This window comes from Myxocyprinus asiaticus, chromosome 3 (assembly GCF_019703515.2).
Source record: "Myxocyprinus asiaticus isolate MX2 ecotype Aquarium Trade chromosome 3, UBuf_Myxa_2, whole genome shotgun sequence".
Classification (NCBI taxonomy): domain Eukaryota; kingdom Metazoa; phylum Chordata; class Actinopteri; order Cypriniformes; family Catostomidae; genus Myxocyprinus; species Myxocyprinus asiaticus.
This window is the reverse complement of record NC_059346.1, coordinates 49,727,109-49,744,270: the sequence shown is the minus strand read 5'-3', so window position 1 is coordinate 49,744,270 and position 17,162 is coordinate 49,727,109.

The window sequence follows — 17,162 nt, the reverse complement described above, 5'->3', positions numbered from 1 at the left end:
TTCTAGTGTTTGATGTTTTGTCTTTTTAAAGACCCCATGAAATCGCTTGACGAGTGCATTTTTCTGCCCTCTGTTGCCATGATTTCTTTTGAAACAGGAAGTTTGGGTGGGACAACACACAACTCTAATTTTGATTTCATGGGGTCTTTGAAGACCCATTTCATAAACTCCATCACCTATTAAATTAACAGCCTACAAAACTAATGCACCGACACAGATGAGGAGATGACAGCGTTTCTCCAGATTTGGAATGAGGAGCTTATAAAAAAAACTTTGCAATTCCTTCATCAATTGAATAAAACAATGCAAAAATAAACATTTTACAATGAACATCAGAGATATGATGCATAAACCAAAAGTGGTTAATGTTCTGTAAAATTATTATTGTATCAATGTTTTATTTAACACCAAGGCAATTAAACACATCCAGATATTTTGTTATTATTATCAACTACATTGTAGCATTTGATCATTTTAGCACGTGAGCATGACACCAAACTGATGCAGAGCATGAGAAGCGGAGTGCCCATCTGTGCACATTTATGGCACGAGCTTCCGCCTATCGGCAACATCTGCATAACGGATGACACAAAACAAATAATGTTCAGCGAAAATTCAAATGAAGATCACGATGTATGTATTTGGAACTATATCAGATTGTAGGGGATTTTTTTTCCCCAGAGCCTCCGTATATTTCCGACTCTGGATGGAACTAGAGATGGAGCTGAGAGATGTAACAGCTTCAAGATATGAAAGGCGTTCGCCGTCACACGTTTGCAGTGTTAACAGCTATGTTGATTATAAACAGGAACGATATAGTTTTATTGCATCGCTCGCTTACGGAGTGGTATAATGCCATTCGCATGTGGAATTAACAGGTTTAGAAAGGTTTATACATCTGTAACATCTAAAGTTCAGTAACTACACAACAAAGCACATGCTCACACTAAATTTAACAAGTGCTCAAGGTTCTGCTGACAGCTGCAAGAGAGAGAGAGGGAGAGATGGAGCGGATTTACTCACGCAGCTTCTGGAATTACAGTTTGATACAAAAACAAGTTTATTGATTTGATTTTTATTCTGTATCTATTGGTTTACTAATTCGCAGCTGCACTGTAAAGTGAATAAAAATGTGAATGAACGTGGAACTTGCGGGAATTTCAGGCTCTGCAAACTGTATTATATTAAAATATGAAAGTTGCCCTGGTTCCCCTCCTTTATGATTTCATTATACAAAAAAAAAAACATTACTCTGCAATCTGCTTAATTAATGCAATGAAAAGCTGCATCAATACCCCCCAACCCCCCTTCACCTCTTGTCTTATACAGCAAGGCGGGCCAAATCAAAGTTAATCACGGGCCAACTTTGGCCCGCGGGCCCTGGTTTGGGCATCTCTGTTATAGGGGGTATGAGAAGAGATCACAGCCACTAACCACATCCTCCACAGTTTTAGCAATAAATGTGTTGAGTTAATATGTGTTATTAATAAAAATTGTACATCCTTTCTTATATGCTAAAATGAGAACTTTCCTGACCCATGACTTATAAAAAAAAAAAGTAAAAAAAAAAAAAAATACATCATTTATATTTTAAAAATATTTTACATTTTTTTTTGTTTATTTGTTTTCTTTATCTTATTTATACATTTTGGATGGTTTACACACACACACACACACACACATATATATATATATATATATATATAATGTTTATTTTATTTGTTTAATTTTTTCCTTCACCTGAACTTGTCTTCATGATTGTATTCATACATTGTTTGATCTTATTGTACATTTATATAGAAAAAACTCAGTTTTACCACCATTTATGGACTTTTCAGACGGTCCCTTACCACACCCTCCACAGTATTAGCACGTTTTAGCACAATGTGTGGACTTTTCGGACGGTCCCTTACCCACCGTAGGCAAATTTTCCAACTTATTTCAATGTTAAATTGGCGATCTGGAACAATTTCACCGTGACACCATCTGACCAGCTTAAATACGGGACGCATCATTTTACTGCATGGGTGGCAACCCTAGGTACCTGCATCTCTATCTAAGTTTACAATAATGAAAACACCTGCGATTCAGGAGGACTTCTAAGCTGTCGTGGGTTTAGGAGCTACTTTTAGCGTTAAAATGCTTCATGAATTACTCTTAGATGAATTTGCTATGAGTCCTAAAATTAGGAGTTGCTCCAAAATTTCCCATTTAGGAGATACTTTTTGCCTTAAGATTTTTTTGTGAATACAGGCCCTGATGTTTTGTTCTGCAGCATTCATTAAGCAATCAATCAAATGATTTGTTATTGTAAATTACATTATTATATAATATTATTATATAATATTATATTACACAGTGTTAGTAAGCTTACTCACCGGGGGTCTAAATAAAAATATAATATTTTTTTATTATTTATTTTAAAGGTGCACGAAGTAAGATTATCGCAAGGATGAGTGAATTCCAAAAGGTGTTTTTGCGCCCTTGGAGGGCACTGCATGAAGGGGACACCACACGAAGGGGTGTCCCAAACTAAAGTGAGCAACTCAAGCCCTCCACGAAAGGCCCTTCCACAAGGCCGTTAGTGAAGGGTACATGCGATGGTAACTTCGAGGAAGTAATTTTACCATGTATGATCACGTGACCCTGGGGGGGTTTGTCCTCGGGATATATTTTAAAGCAAGGTTGTTAATTTACTTATTAACTTATTACATGTTCAAACGCTGGGGCAAGCGCTATAGCTCTTTTATAACAGAAACTTCTCCGCAGTTTACTCCTCCACTGCAGTTTACATTCGTCCTCATACATAAGATATTAGTCAGCCATAAGCAGAGAGATACTCCAAAAACAGGGTCCATTTTTTACTGTAGGCTAGTCTAAACCCTGTGGTTTATTATTATTTATTTATTATTAAGACCTTTCATGTACCAAATAACTTTCGGCGGGAAATGTTCATTCATGTATTTTATATACATTTATGTACAGATATATTACTATTATTATTATTAAAACAGCAACAGTTGCAATTTTAAATAATACACAAAAGGCAATGTTTCAAAAAAACAATTACAAAAAGTATATTTATTTGCAACATTAACAGCAATAAATAAGAGATTCCTGTTGTTAGAACGGCTGCGCTGCGTCGTCATGGTAACGTTTCAGGCGAAGATAAAGTGAAAGTGACGTATGTCTTTCATTACTCCCTTCATCAATGGTGTTCCAAACTGACATAAATGAGATGCGAGTGGTCCCTTCAGTGTTCCCACTTCAAGGGCTCAGCCCTTAGGAGGGAGTAGGGCGTAGGGATGCTCACTTCCATTTGGAATTTGCCTGATTTAGCTGGATCTTACTCATCCCATTGGTCCGAGAAGTAGTTTACAGTTTTGGACTCTATACTGACACCCATCGTCCTGGAGTTCAGTCGCTTCTTATTAAATGTGTTTGTTTATCATCTGTTTTGTTACATTTAATCTGTGTTTTTATCCATCTAATATTACACTGTGAAGGACTCCATAGACAGAAGGGAAGGAGGACACAGGGAAGCAGATTTTCCAGACTCAGGTAAGGCTTTTAATTGGCCACTTCAATGCTTTACAGCTTCACAGACTCAACAGTCTCAGAGGCACGTAGGCACTCAAACTCATTAGCTTCATGAACGTAAACACATTAGCTTCACAAACATAAACACATCAGCTTCCACGAGCACTGTAGGCTCCCTTGTGCCAGACTCTCTCTGCCTCTCTGCTGGTGGCGTGGTCGTTTATATGCCGCTCTCCCCATGCTCACTGGAATTAGAGACAGGTGTTAGACATAATCTGGCTCAGGTGTAAGCGCCGATACCGCATTCTCTCTCTCCAGACGGACACTCGACCACGCCCCCGCTGCCACATATCCCCACCGCCTGACTCAGGCCGGGGAGCCATCCGGCCTGTCTCCCATCCCCCCCCCCCCCCCCCCATTTCTGGAAAGGAAGTCGGAAACAGCCATCTGCGCCCTGGTCTGTGGACCACCTTGAATTTAAAGGGCTGGAGAGCCAGATACCACCAGGTGATCCGCGCGTTGGTATTCTTCATGCAGTGGAACCAATGGAGTGGGCCGTGATCTGAGCAGAGGGTGAAGGCCCGCCCCAGCAGGTAGTAACAGAGAGTGAGGACCGCCCACTTGATGGCCAGACACTCCTTTTCCACAGTGCTGTACCTTGTTTCCCTCAAGGAGAGCTTGTGGCTGATGTACAACACCGGGCGCTCCTACCCCTCCACCACCTGCTAGTGTATGGCCCCCAGCCCTCTGTCTGAAGCGTACGTCTGCAATACGAAAGGGATAGAGAAATTAGGTGCATGCAAAACGGCCCCCCGCAAAGTGCGGCTTTAATCTGCGTAAACTCCTGTTGGCACTGCTCCATCCACTGGATCAGGTCTGGAGCCCCCTTTTTAGTGAGATCAGTCAGAGGGCTGGTGACGTCCGAATTATTAGGCACAAACCTCCTGTAATAGCCAGCCAGCCCCAGAAACTGTCTCACCCCCTATTTGGTCTTGGGTCTCAGGCAGGTCGCAATCGCAGCAGTTTTGTCAATTTGGGGATGCATCTGGCTGATGCATCCCCAAATTGTGGAACTCCAGATACCATACCTCAGATACCATACCTCCACCCACCCAACCACGCACTACTTGGGGTTTGCTGTGAGCCCTGCCCATCGCAGCGACCTCAGAACCGCCCTCAGATGCTGCTTATGCCGCTGCCAATCATTACTATAAATGATGATGTCATCTAAATAGGCAGCGGCGAAAGCTGAATGCGGTCTGAAGATTCGGTCCATGAGGCGCTGAAATGTGGCCGGAGCCCTAAACAAACCGAACGGAAGGGTCACAAATTGGTGTAATCCAAACGGTGTGGAGAAGACTGTTTTTCACTGGAAATTGGTGTCAAGGGGATCTGCCAATAACCCTTTGTCAAATCCAATGTCAAATAAAATCGAGCAGTGCTTAACCAATCGAGCAACTCATCAACACGAGGCATTGGGTATGCGTCAAATTTAGACACCATGTTGACTTTTCTATAATCCACACAGAACCACACAGACCCGTCTCTCTTGGGAACTAGAACAACCGGGCTGAACCAATCGCTGTGGGATTCCTCTATTACCCCCACATCGAGCATTGCATCCAATTCTTCCCAAACTATTTTCTTTTTGTGCTCGGGCAAACGGTAGGGATGGCTACGTACCACCACCCCGGCTTGGTCTCGATGTGGTGCTGGATGAGGTTCATATGACCCGGTAGAGGGGAAAACATGTCTGCAAATTCCTGTTGCAACTTGGCAACCTCTGCGACTTGATACGGTTAGAGGTGGTCTCTGCAAGTGACTGGGGTGATATGATTAGGTTTTGTATTCAACTCCACCCCAAGCTCTGCCCTCTCCGGAACTACTGTTGCCAAAGTCACAGGGACCGCCTCCCTCCACAATTTCAGGAGGTTGAGATGATATATTTGACGTGCGCCCCCTCTATCGGTTCGCTTTACCTTATAATCGAGATCCCCCACTCGTCGCGTGACCTCAAAGGGTCCTTGCCACTTGGCGAGTAATTTGGAGCTCGATGTGGGGAGTAATATGAGTACCTTATCTCCCGGTGCAAATTCCCACAGCCGAGTTCCCCTGTTATACAGTCAGCTTTGACATTCCTGAGCTTGGAGCAAATTCTCCTGTGTTAGTTGCCCCAAGGTGTGGAGTTTTGCTCTAAGATCAAGAACGTATTGAATTTCATTCATACCGGCAGAAGGTCCCTCCTCCCAAGCTTCGCGTATGACATCAAGCACGCCACACGGGCGCCGCCCATACAGCAGCTTAAATGGGGAAAACCCAGTGGAGACTTGCAGGACCTCTCGTACTGTGAATAACAGGGGATTGAGCCATTTGTCCCAATTTCTAGCATCCTCCTGCATGAACTTACAAATCATGTTCTTAAGAGTTTTATTAAATCGCTCCACCAGGCCATCTGTTTGTGGATGGTTAATGCTGGTGCGAATTGACTTAATGCCCAATAATTCATAGAGCTCACGTAGTGTCCGTGACATAAAGTTTGTGCCCTGATTGGTGAGGATTTGTTTCAGAATCCCCACCTGGGAGATTATTTTGAAGAGTGCCCCCACAACACTACATGCCGAGATGCTGTGTAGAGCCACAGGGTAGTTGTGAATATCCCCATGCATACACTTCACCCTCATCATTTTAGCTGTGCCCAAAGCCTCGTGTTGAACCAAGCGTTGGTGGATAGTGGTTTGATTACAACCCGTGTCCACCAATGCTTGGTGAGTACCCCCTTTGACACTAACCGCTATCCAGTACGCACCGGCCCGGTCAGGGGTAGCCTGCGGAGTGCCGTGCGTGGGGAACTGGCCTCGGTGGCGGGTCTCCTCACCTCTGTGGGGCAGGAACGGGCTCTGGAGAGAGAGCAGAGTGAGAGGGAAGGGGGGAGGGGGAAGAGAACAGGGAACACACAGGGGGAGGGGAGAGAGAGTAGGAGGGCTCTTCCGGTCCTCTGCCAGTCGGACAGCTTCCTCCAGCGACGCAGCAAGCTGGGCTTCCCCGGAGAGCAACGGGAGGAGCCTGGCTGCCCACTGGTCACGTGGCCAGTCCCAGATCTCCGCGCTCAAAAAGATCGAGGAAGGCTTCTGGGTCGTCTTCTGCCCCCATCTTCAAGAGCATGGGTGGGGGCAGGGGGCTGTGGTTGTCCGGGGTCGCGGCCGGTTCTCTCTCTTGGCTAAGGAGGCTCCAGATCGCATGCCGGTTCTCTGCTTGAGCTTGTAGGATCTCGAAGAACCGGCGATCTTGGTCTTGGCGAAGCTCAAGCAGGGATTGTTGGTGGGACTGGTGTAGGCCGGCGAGGTACTGGAGGATCTCTGCCAACTGTGAGAACTCCATGGGGCGTACTTCCTCCAACTTCAAACCCGGGTTGTGGCACCAGTGTGAAGAACTCCACAGACAGAAGGGAAGGAGGACACAGGGAAGCGGGTTTTTCCAGACTCAGGTAAGGCTTTTAATCGGCCACTTCAATGCTTTACAGCTTCACAGACTCAACAGTCTCAGAGGCACGTAGGCACTCAAACTCATTAGCTTCACGAACGTAAACACATTAGCTTCACAAACATAAACACATCAGCTTCCACGAGCACTGTAGGCTCCCTTGTGCCAGACTCTCTCTGCCTCTCTGCTGGTGGCGTGGCCGTTTATATGCCGCTCTCCCCATGCTCACTGGAATTAGAGACAGGTGTTAGACATAATCTAGGTCAGATGTAAGCGGCCTTACCGCTTTTTCTCTCTCTGGACAGATGCTCGACCATGCCCCCGCTGCCACATATACACATCCCTATAATGGACATTCTTCTATCCGATCCTAACGAATTTTCTTGCGTTGCTGCGTGGCGGACTTTGACTGGACAGCTGTAACTTGGGAGCTCTCAGCCGGTTGAACACAGCTTTGTGCTTGCGTTTGCCATTTTATGTCGCGCTGCTTATCTGGAATCTGCGCCGTGAGAGCTGCAGGTCGTAGCTGTTTGTTTCATCACTCCAGCAGGGACCTCTTGTTTGGACATTTTATCTTTCCACTTTTACTCATTCTGTTTGAACTGTCTGGTGGATCACACTCCTGTTTATCAATACCGTTCCATCATTGGTACTTTTGATGACCATTGCATGACACAGTATCTTGTGTTGTCAGCATGGCAGCGCCCATGAGGGGGCGACCCACTCCATGTAAAATTAAACAGCTTTTATAGGGTTTCTGATAAAACTGGAGTCATCTCATGTGAGTGTACATAATTTTCCAAATATTTCTAAAAAATGCTATTCATGTCTTTATCTGTAAAACTTTTTTAATTAGCAAAAACTTAGTGTATCTTTAAGGAGAAAATTACAGTCATGTTTTTTCTCTTTTTATTAAACTGCACTATGACTCGAACACATTACTATATTACAGCTTTTTCTGTTAAAACAATATTTTCTGTGAAATTATTTGTGTTGTAAAATGCGCTATACAAATAAAAATGACTTGACTTTTTATTTTGTAAATTTTTTTTTTTTGTTGTTGCTAAATTCTATATCATAAGCTAAAATTTTAACACTTAACCCCCAAACTTTCCTTGTAGAGAAGATTGATACTACTATGATATGTTTCCAAATCCTCCATGAGCTTTGTTTCCTTTCAAGTCGGTCACTTCGCTGGTAGTGGTGAACCTGCAGCAATCCTTTGGTGAAAATGAAGAGTTTGCAAGTTTGAGAATTTGTGGCAAGTTTGAGGCAAGTTTTCCAGAACCCTCGGTTTTTGTAAGAAAACATCTCTCGTGTTTTGGACACCCAAATCTTCGCTTCGTCGTTAAATCTGCATACCATAACAGTGAGTGAATTATTTATATCTCCCTGCATGCTCTCTGATGAACAGCATATGCTTTATCACTTCCATGTTTAAAACACTATTGCATTGTGATTGTTGTTGTGTTCTATTGAAAGTGTACAGCACATAAAAGAGCCGTTTGCTTAAGAATGTCTTTTTCAAGACAATGTTTTGCAAATGTTTTCCACCTTGTGAGCATTATATCACTTTGTCTGATGGGCACAAGCACTGTGTTATATGCCTGAGCCAAGCCCACGCTCGGTGAGACTAATTGCGTTTGTTGTGAAGGCATAAAATCTCAAGACGCTTTGCTCATGGCTCACCTTCTTTCTGAAGGACGACACCGGTCTGCCTCCCTCACACCAAACTCCCTGTATGGCTCCCAAGGGACTGCATGGGGAAGGATTTGATACCAGCGCAAGCCTTGAGTGCCTCCCCACCTACATTTGAAGCGGCTATGCCCGTTGAATTTGCCAGTGATGATCTGCGCCCTACAAATGGCGCATGGTGAAATCGTGTTTGTCAGTTATGATGAAGACAGAGACTCTGTATCACTCGCAGCTTTTGAAGGTGAGGCCTGGTCTCACTCAGCCGATGAGCTCATTGGTATTTCCCCCTTGGAGTGGGATTGAGTGGCCTACTCTGAGTGGGCCTGAGCATTATCTGCTTGGCAAACGGTTCTGACTGAGTCCCGCCACCCTGTGCCATTTTATTTCTGCATGACCAGCTGGTCAAAACATTCATCCTACTCTGCATGAATGCACGTTTCTGGTGCAGCGGCCTTTACAGTGCTCGACCGCACCGCGCAAAGGAGCTATATTGAGATTCCATCAGTTGAAGAGGCAGTTGCAGTCCATTTATGCCCCTCCTCTGCACTAGGATGGAAAGCTCAGCCAGTGCACCAATCCAAGCCATGCTGGCTCACATCCCTGCTGCGGCAGGTCAGGCTGGTTCCGCTCTGCACACCATGGTGATCTTGCAGGCCTACCAGGCTGATCTGTTCAAAGACATGGACGAGAATGGGATAGACCCCGAGTCTTTTAAGGAGCTGTGTCATACCACTGATCTAGCTCTCCGGGCTACTAGATCACCGTCCAAGCCATCAGTACGTCTATGGGTGGTGTCCATAGAGTGTCATCTATGATTCAACTTGACAGATATTTACTCTGATGTCACAGCAGGACCTCTTTAGTGACTTCATGAGTGCCTTCACTGAGTGGTTCCAAATAGTTAAAAAGTAGTTGTAAGAATACAAGCACCTTTTGCCATGGCTAGGTGACACTATGAGCAACCAGATCACATCTTTGGGGAAGTGCCCTACTAAGTTCAGTGCACTTTCTGTTTTGGCTTCCCAGAAAGTGGAAACTGAGCCTGCGGTTTAGTCCCAGCACCCATGGCCGAATTGTAAAATTGTGCGCTCTGGACCTTGTCCCAGCAGAAAGGCAAGCATTCCTGGGTATTCGAGTACCATTAAGCAGGGACCAGAGCCCACGTAACTGTCTACATTGGCTCAAAAGAAGGACCGGTCCACTTCTCTGTGTCCCAATAGAGTTTTCCTGTTACTGTTTGTACTGTTGTTGGCTCTTTGCAAAATGTTTGTCACGTACCAATCAAAGTGTCAGACCTCATTGCAGATGCTCAAGGCTCAGATAAAAGTAGGAAAATAAGCTCATTTCCAGTTCCCAATGTGAACAGTTGAGCTGGATGACCGCTCCCCAAGGGTGGAATCTGTTCAGACCCTGGTGGATGCAGGCAAGATCCTTTGTCATCTGGCTGTAACTCAGATGCGTGCTGTGGTCTTCCGGGCATCCCCAGTTGGGTACTTCGCACGGTCGAACACGGCTATGTGCTTCAGCGGGTGCCACACTTCAACGACGTTCTGCCTTCTAACGTGATGGTGCGGGACATGCCGGTTTTGCGCACGGAGGAACGAAGTCTCCTCGCCAAAGATTCGTTTGAAACAGTACCAGACAGGAAGGCTTTTTCAGTACAGTTCTGATACCAAGAAGGACAGTGGGCTGCAGCTCATTCTGGATTTGAGATGCTTGAACTAGACATTCGCAAAATGTCCATTCAAGATGGTTACTCTGAGACAAATCTTGTCTCATATCCGCCCTCTGGACTGGTTTGTGTCAGTCGACCTGAAAGACACATACTTTCAAGTGCAAATTGCACCTTGTCACAGGCCATTCTTGAGATTCGCCTGTGAGGGGACTGCATACCAGTTCAAAGTCCTGCCCTTAGGCCTATCCCTAGCTCCCCGCACATTCACAAAATGTGTCAATGTAGTGCTCACTCCGCTGAATCTGAGAGGCGGCCATGTTTTGAATAACTTTGACAACTGGTTGCTTTTAGTACATTCAAAGGTGCAAGCATGCGAGCACAAGAATCTGTTGCTTGCACATTTAGAGCATTTGGGCCTCAAAGTCAATTGGGTAAAGAGTGTGTTTGTGCCCAGTCGGAAAGTTTCCTTCTTGGGGAAAGAACTCGACTCTGTGACCATGTTGGAGCATCTGACTGATGAATACTCTTACTCCATTCTCCAATGCTTGATGAGCTTCAAGCCAGGGAGAGCTTTGCCACTGAAACATTTTCAGCAGGGCTTTGGGTTGATGGCCACTGCAGCCGCTGTCACCCCATTGGGCTTGTTACATATGAGGCCTCTTCAGTGCTGGGTGAACTCAAGAGTGTCTCATCATTCATGGCGACATGGTCACTTATGTCTTGTAGTGACGCACCTCTGTCTAGCCATGCAAGCTATTTGGAAAATGCTTGCCCTCTATCAGAAGGGCGTTTGGCTCTGCCAGGTGGCCAGACACAAAGTTGTCACAATAGACACATCTGGGGACCAGCATAGTAATCAATAGTTATTCTAAACATTTTCAAATAACTGATATTCAATACCTCCCTCCTTCCAGTGGATGCATAAAATCAGATGTAATGCTTCTTACACTTCTGAGAACAGCAAGTGTTTAAGCTGTGACTGTTGATGCCCAATAATTTCTCCTGCCATTCCTACAACCATGGAAAGCCTCCTCAACCCCAAACTCCCATACCAGATTGCTATATTATATACTAAAACACTCTCTATATGACTCTTGTTCCTGGATATTTAAAGCCTTCAACAATGCCCACAGCTTGACTATTAAGTACAGTTTTCTTTAACAATTTCTGTCCTTCAAATTTAACATTAAAAGTGAGCTCCTTACATTTATTTGCAGTGTGCTTGACTGAATCCAGTACTCGAGAATAGAAATGTTTTTAAAATAAGTTTGCTCAATCAGTGGTTGATTCTTTTAACAAATGCCCACTAAACCTATATCATCCAGTTGTATAACTAAGAATCTGTAACTCATAAGTATATATTGAAAACTAAAGTGGTGACAATAAACAACCCTGAGTTTCCCCCATGTTTAAAACCAATTCATGGGTGCTTGCAGGATTTCATCTGAGGGTATGCACAGATATCTGCCTTATACAACTTTATATCTTTATTATAAGGTGGGGCACACTCCCCTGGGAGAATATTTTTGCAAAAACAACACCAAACCATTCAATTCTGGAGACTTTGAGAGAAGAATGTTTTTTTCTCATGTATGAGTAGCGTTCAGGTAACTATTGACTAAAGCATTTCTTTCAGTAACCGTTCAGAACAGATGCATTCTTACGCTAAAAAGCAAAACACACCTCAACGAATCGAGCAGAACGCAGGTGTCTCTGTATGCTTTTTATCAGTTCTTTTTCACTTAAAATGGCATCTAAAAATGCAGCGCTCCTGTGACAGATCCTAAAAACACAGTGAAACAACACAGTTGTCAAAAGACATCCATCTAGCGAATGTTTACAAGGAAAATTATTGAAAATCAGCGCAAGCAGATGCAAAACACGTTCAGTTTGAACAGCCCCTTGTTCACATGATGCATCAATAGATGAAGTTACCTCTAAATGTTAACTCTCAAAAAGACAACCTTTAGTCTCAGTTGATTGATTGTAGGTAAATTTACACTGTATTGAGCACTGTTTGTTCTCTGTATTCATAAATATCCAGATGCTGTTTTACTGTGCAAGAAATGATTCAGTGAGAGAGCGGTCCGAACAAATTGTACTGAATCACGAATTGATTCAGACAGTTTGGTTAGCCCGTTTGGCCAATTCACTGAAAAGAACTGACTCAGAAGAATTATTAATTCGCAAACTGGTCATCGCTAGTTCTTTTAACCAGCCAAGGGAACCTTCCTTCCTGATTGATTAAATATTCTTAGAGTAAATATTTCTCAGGTCAGTCGGAGCGCTCATGCGTAAGGCCGTACAGCTGCTGGCTGCTTATAAACTCTCTGAGGTTGATCTGAAAGGAAATCCTTGATCCAGTATATTATATTACTAGTTACATTCAAATAAGAAAGACGTAATAAAAGTGTATGAACCTGAATATTATTAAAAGTGGAGCTAAAATCAATAAAAACAGCCTGTACAAAATAATTGTTATTTTGTATATGCTTAACATAATGCAATGTTTATAATAATCTGTATGTTCAATATGTATGTTTCATTCTAACAATGGAAAAATCATGTTATCTAAATTATGTTATTTTCATTAACAAATAACATATGAGGAAATCTTTCTTAAAGAAAAGGATTTTCCAAAAACATAACTCACCTTAACCGTTTCAGTCTGAAATAAGGTCCCGCCTCAGTAGAAGCACATTGCTCTAATGATGTCATCGACATTTCTATTGAATGCTAGTCATGACAACGGGCCCCACAGTGCAAAAATGGTCATAACTTTAAAACATATAAAACCACTTTAAATGTGATGAGTGGATTTTTTAGAGAAAGCACTAAAAATAAGCACTTTATAGTTCAGACAAATAACATGTCTGAAAACTTTTTTCCCAACATATAGATGTTAGGTTAAAATGTATATGAAAGTACAAGGGAAAGTGTGTATTTTAGGTGCTGTGACAAGTCAGCATTTTTCAGAGTTTTTAAAGATCTTAATCACCTTTCAACTTTTTTCTAGATGTGCAAATAAACTATTGTCTTAGTTAATATGAGGTTGTGGAAACAACAAGTATAATAATAATATATTATATATGTATATAGCTATACAAGATCATAAAATGTTGTTTAAAATAGTTAGATGAAGAAAGTGTCACACAGCAGGACACTGATGACAATGCTTAAAATTTCATGTCAGTTACTCACATAACTATGTGTAGATGTTTATTTTTTTTTTTAAATCAATGGAAACAAAGTTGGCCAGAATATGTAGATATACAGTATAAATATAAACAAATATAAATATATGTAAAAATAAATAAACACCTCTTAAAGTGTAGATCTTTGCAGATATTTTGCAGATTAATTGCTCATATTTTCACATATTTTCTGAGTTTGTTGCATCTTTATATTTGCAGTGTTTTAATTCCTTCCCTAGATTATTCTTGAGAAAGTGAAAAGCCCAGTGCTTTGTCAAGCACTGTTTCTGCTATCCTTTAAACAAAGTAAGCCTCAAAGACTCAAAAAGCCACAAAGTAATATTTTTCATGACTTATTTTCTGCATTTTTATCAGGCGTAAGCATTATTCAGCAAGCCACACTTCAGCTCCCAGTAATGCTTTGCGGTATGAATAAATTCTGCAAATGACTATGTACTGCTCATAGCTTTACTGTTTACAAATTTTATATATGCTGCTGTTATTGTATTTGTTGTAACTTGCAGTTATTTTATCATTTTGTGATTATTCAGAGCTCATCTTATACTTAATATGTTGTCACTATTATTGTGATTTATATGTCAAATACTGAGGTCCATGCCAGTTACGGAGTTTGTGCGTACATTCGGAAATGTGCTTCCATGTGTATGTAATTTCAAAATGAAAGTCATTTTAGTTTTTCAGAATAAAAGCCATTGTATTGGCTTTACGTTACAAAGGTTTTTGAATATTAAGTCTGTAACGGGGTCTGCGCAGGCTTGTTGGAGTCAGATGGGCCGGTACTTGCGCAGTAATGGGCCGGCCCTAAATTACCCAGCGGCCCACCGAGAAAACGCCCGGTGCTCCCGACGGCCAGTCCGCCCCTGGCTTCACCCTATCAATCGGGAAAATTTGCCTGTTTTGTGGTTTGGTCCCTACCCCTAAAGCCCACCCCTAAACCTTACCATAATAGGGAATCATTGGTCTCTACACTTAACCAGAACCATACTAGGAGTCAGAATTCGGCACAAAACCAGCTGTGTCTGTGATTATACTGTCTGTTTTACCAGGCCAATCTACATCAGCCAGATTAAGTGTAAACATGTTGAAGATTTGTGGACAGGCGGTCAGTTCAATAAGCGGTGAGCTGTTTCCTCACAAAAGCAATTTATTTAGTATGCTGAAGCATCTCCTTCATAGAAATCCATAAAATAAAAAAAGGCCTCTTGTCTCCTCGCCAGTGTACCGCTGTGTTTTGCGTTTTGATGCTAACCTTGTAGGGTCCCCTTTAGAATAGCTCTGGATTGACCTAGCAGGGAGGAGAAATTATAGTACAAATGGACTTATATATTGATCTGTTTCTCACCCACACCTATCATATCGCTTCTGATGACATTGATTTAACCACTGGAGTTATATGGATTACTTTTTTTGCTTACTTATGTGATTTTTGGAGCTTCAAAATTTGCCATTGTATTGTATGGACCTACAGAGCTGAGAAATTCTTCTAAAAATCTTTATTTGTGTTCTGCTGAATAAAGAAAGTCATACACATCTGGGATGGCATGAGGGTGAGTAAATGATGAGAGAATTAAAATTTTTGGGTGAACTGTTCTTTTAAACTTTGCTGTTTGCGGCTTTAAGAGGAAATAACTATCCGATCAGAACATTACAAAAAAACAAACAAACAAAAAAAACGGATACATACACAATCACGAGAGTTTCACAGATCTTCTTTAGTGTGTCTGATATCAACCTAAAGCTCTTTTAATACAGGTGTGGCAAGCAGGGCGTGGCCGAGCGATAAGGATGGATGGCTGGGGGAGAATTAGCACAATCAGCCGGGAGAGCAAAAAAGAGGAGCCGCAGAATGAGAGAGAGAGAGAGACGCACAACGCCGTGGGTGTGTGCGCGTGCGCGCTGAGGATCGCAACACTAAGGGAGTGCTCGATCCGGTGCCACTGGAGTACTGCGTCAGCCGGTGACCAAATGAGACGGCTGAGGGGTCCAGTGCCAGCGCCCGGCATCGCTGATGGAAGCAGAGTGCAGCTGGCTGAGGACCGTTTGGAGGCATGATCGGGGACCGGCAAGTTTTTTTTTTTCTCTCCTCTCTCTCATTCTCAATTATGTTATGACCCAGTCTAGTGTGAGGCTGCAACATAAAGATTAAACACAAAATGTCTTCAAAACCAGACAGAAACGTAAACTCTTTACAAGGTTTATTTTCAAAAGTTTGGAAGCACAGATCTCTTCAGGAGGAATCCAGGCCAAAATAACAAACAAAAAGGTAAACTAACTAAACCTACCTGGTCTCATAGAATGAACATTACTCTATATACATTTTTGCAAACTGATTGTACATGCCACTTTCTACATTTCGCTGCAGTTTCCTGGTGAAATGAACACTAGAGGCACTACAGCAACTGTGATATTTAATCATTGTCACACAAATCACGAGGACAATTGCTGATTTTGATTTTATAGAAACTTATTTTTCACTCTATTACTCATTCCCTGCTATGTTATGATGTCAAAACACTTTTACTTTAACACATGATTTGAAAACGAAAAATTGTAACACTTGTATTACAGACCCACCTACACATACACACTTATTCCTATATCATTAGCTCACTTGGTAGTTTCCCTATTGTACAAACTTATTATAATGGCTATTGTTGTGCATTAAGACTAACATGTAAGCAATATTTTAATCAAGGAATAACATTTTTCAACATTTATAATTTTTTTTATATTTATTATGTATTTATTGCTTATTTATGTGTTTTTACTATTTTAATTTATTCAACTATATTCTAAATATATTGTCTGATATGAATGGTTGAAGTCTACCAGAATTAAATTTCCCTCTAACATCTGACCTGTTTAGTCAGGTACTTGTTATGCTTCAGAAGGTTTCTATTTTTTTCTTATACTGATAGGCAGTATAAGAGCACACCTGTCTTCCCAGGTTCTGAGTCAAAAAGTTACTGTAGCCTACATGATTACTGTATCACAGACATGAAATGTCCTGTTTGTGTTGAAATCTGGTTAATGACTAATGATGTATGTGACACAGATGAGGTACAGGCACTTCTTGCATTAATGTATAGTGATGTTTGTGCACCTAACTGTACAAAGCCTGTCAGACTGAGTATCAGCCTCTTGATGTTTGAGTACCAGGAAGGCAAACGGCAGGTATGTATGTGGACTGTAGGCTAATCCATTTCAATATTATTAACTGTGAAACCTCCCCTGTACTTGCCAGTTTATCATAAATCTAATGTAGTCTAATAAAACAGCCCTGCATTAAATGTTAACATTATAACCTTGCTGAGGTTAAGAGTTTTTTTTTTTTTTCATCTAGGTGTACCAACTAAACTGTCAAGTCTACATATAAATACGTAGATAGGTTAACAAAAAAGCAAAATGATTAGACAAACGTACAAAGCTAGAGAGGCATGCTAATATGGCACGTCTCTACATTCTCCACAGCATCCTGACTCTTTGACAGATTCACCTCCTCAGTTGGGCAGTCTCCTCTTTAGCTTCTTTATAAAGCATACCAATGGCAATCTGGG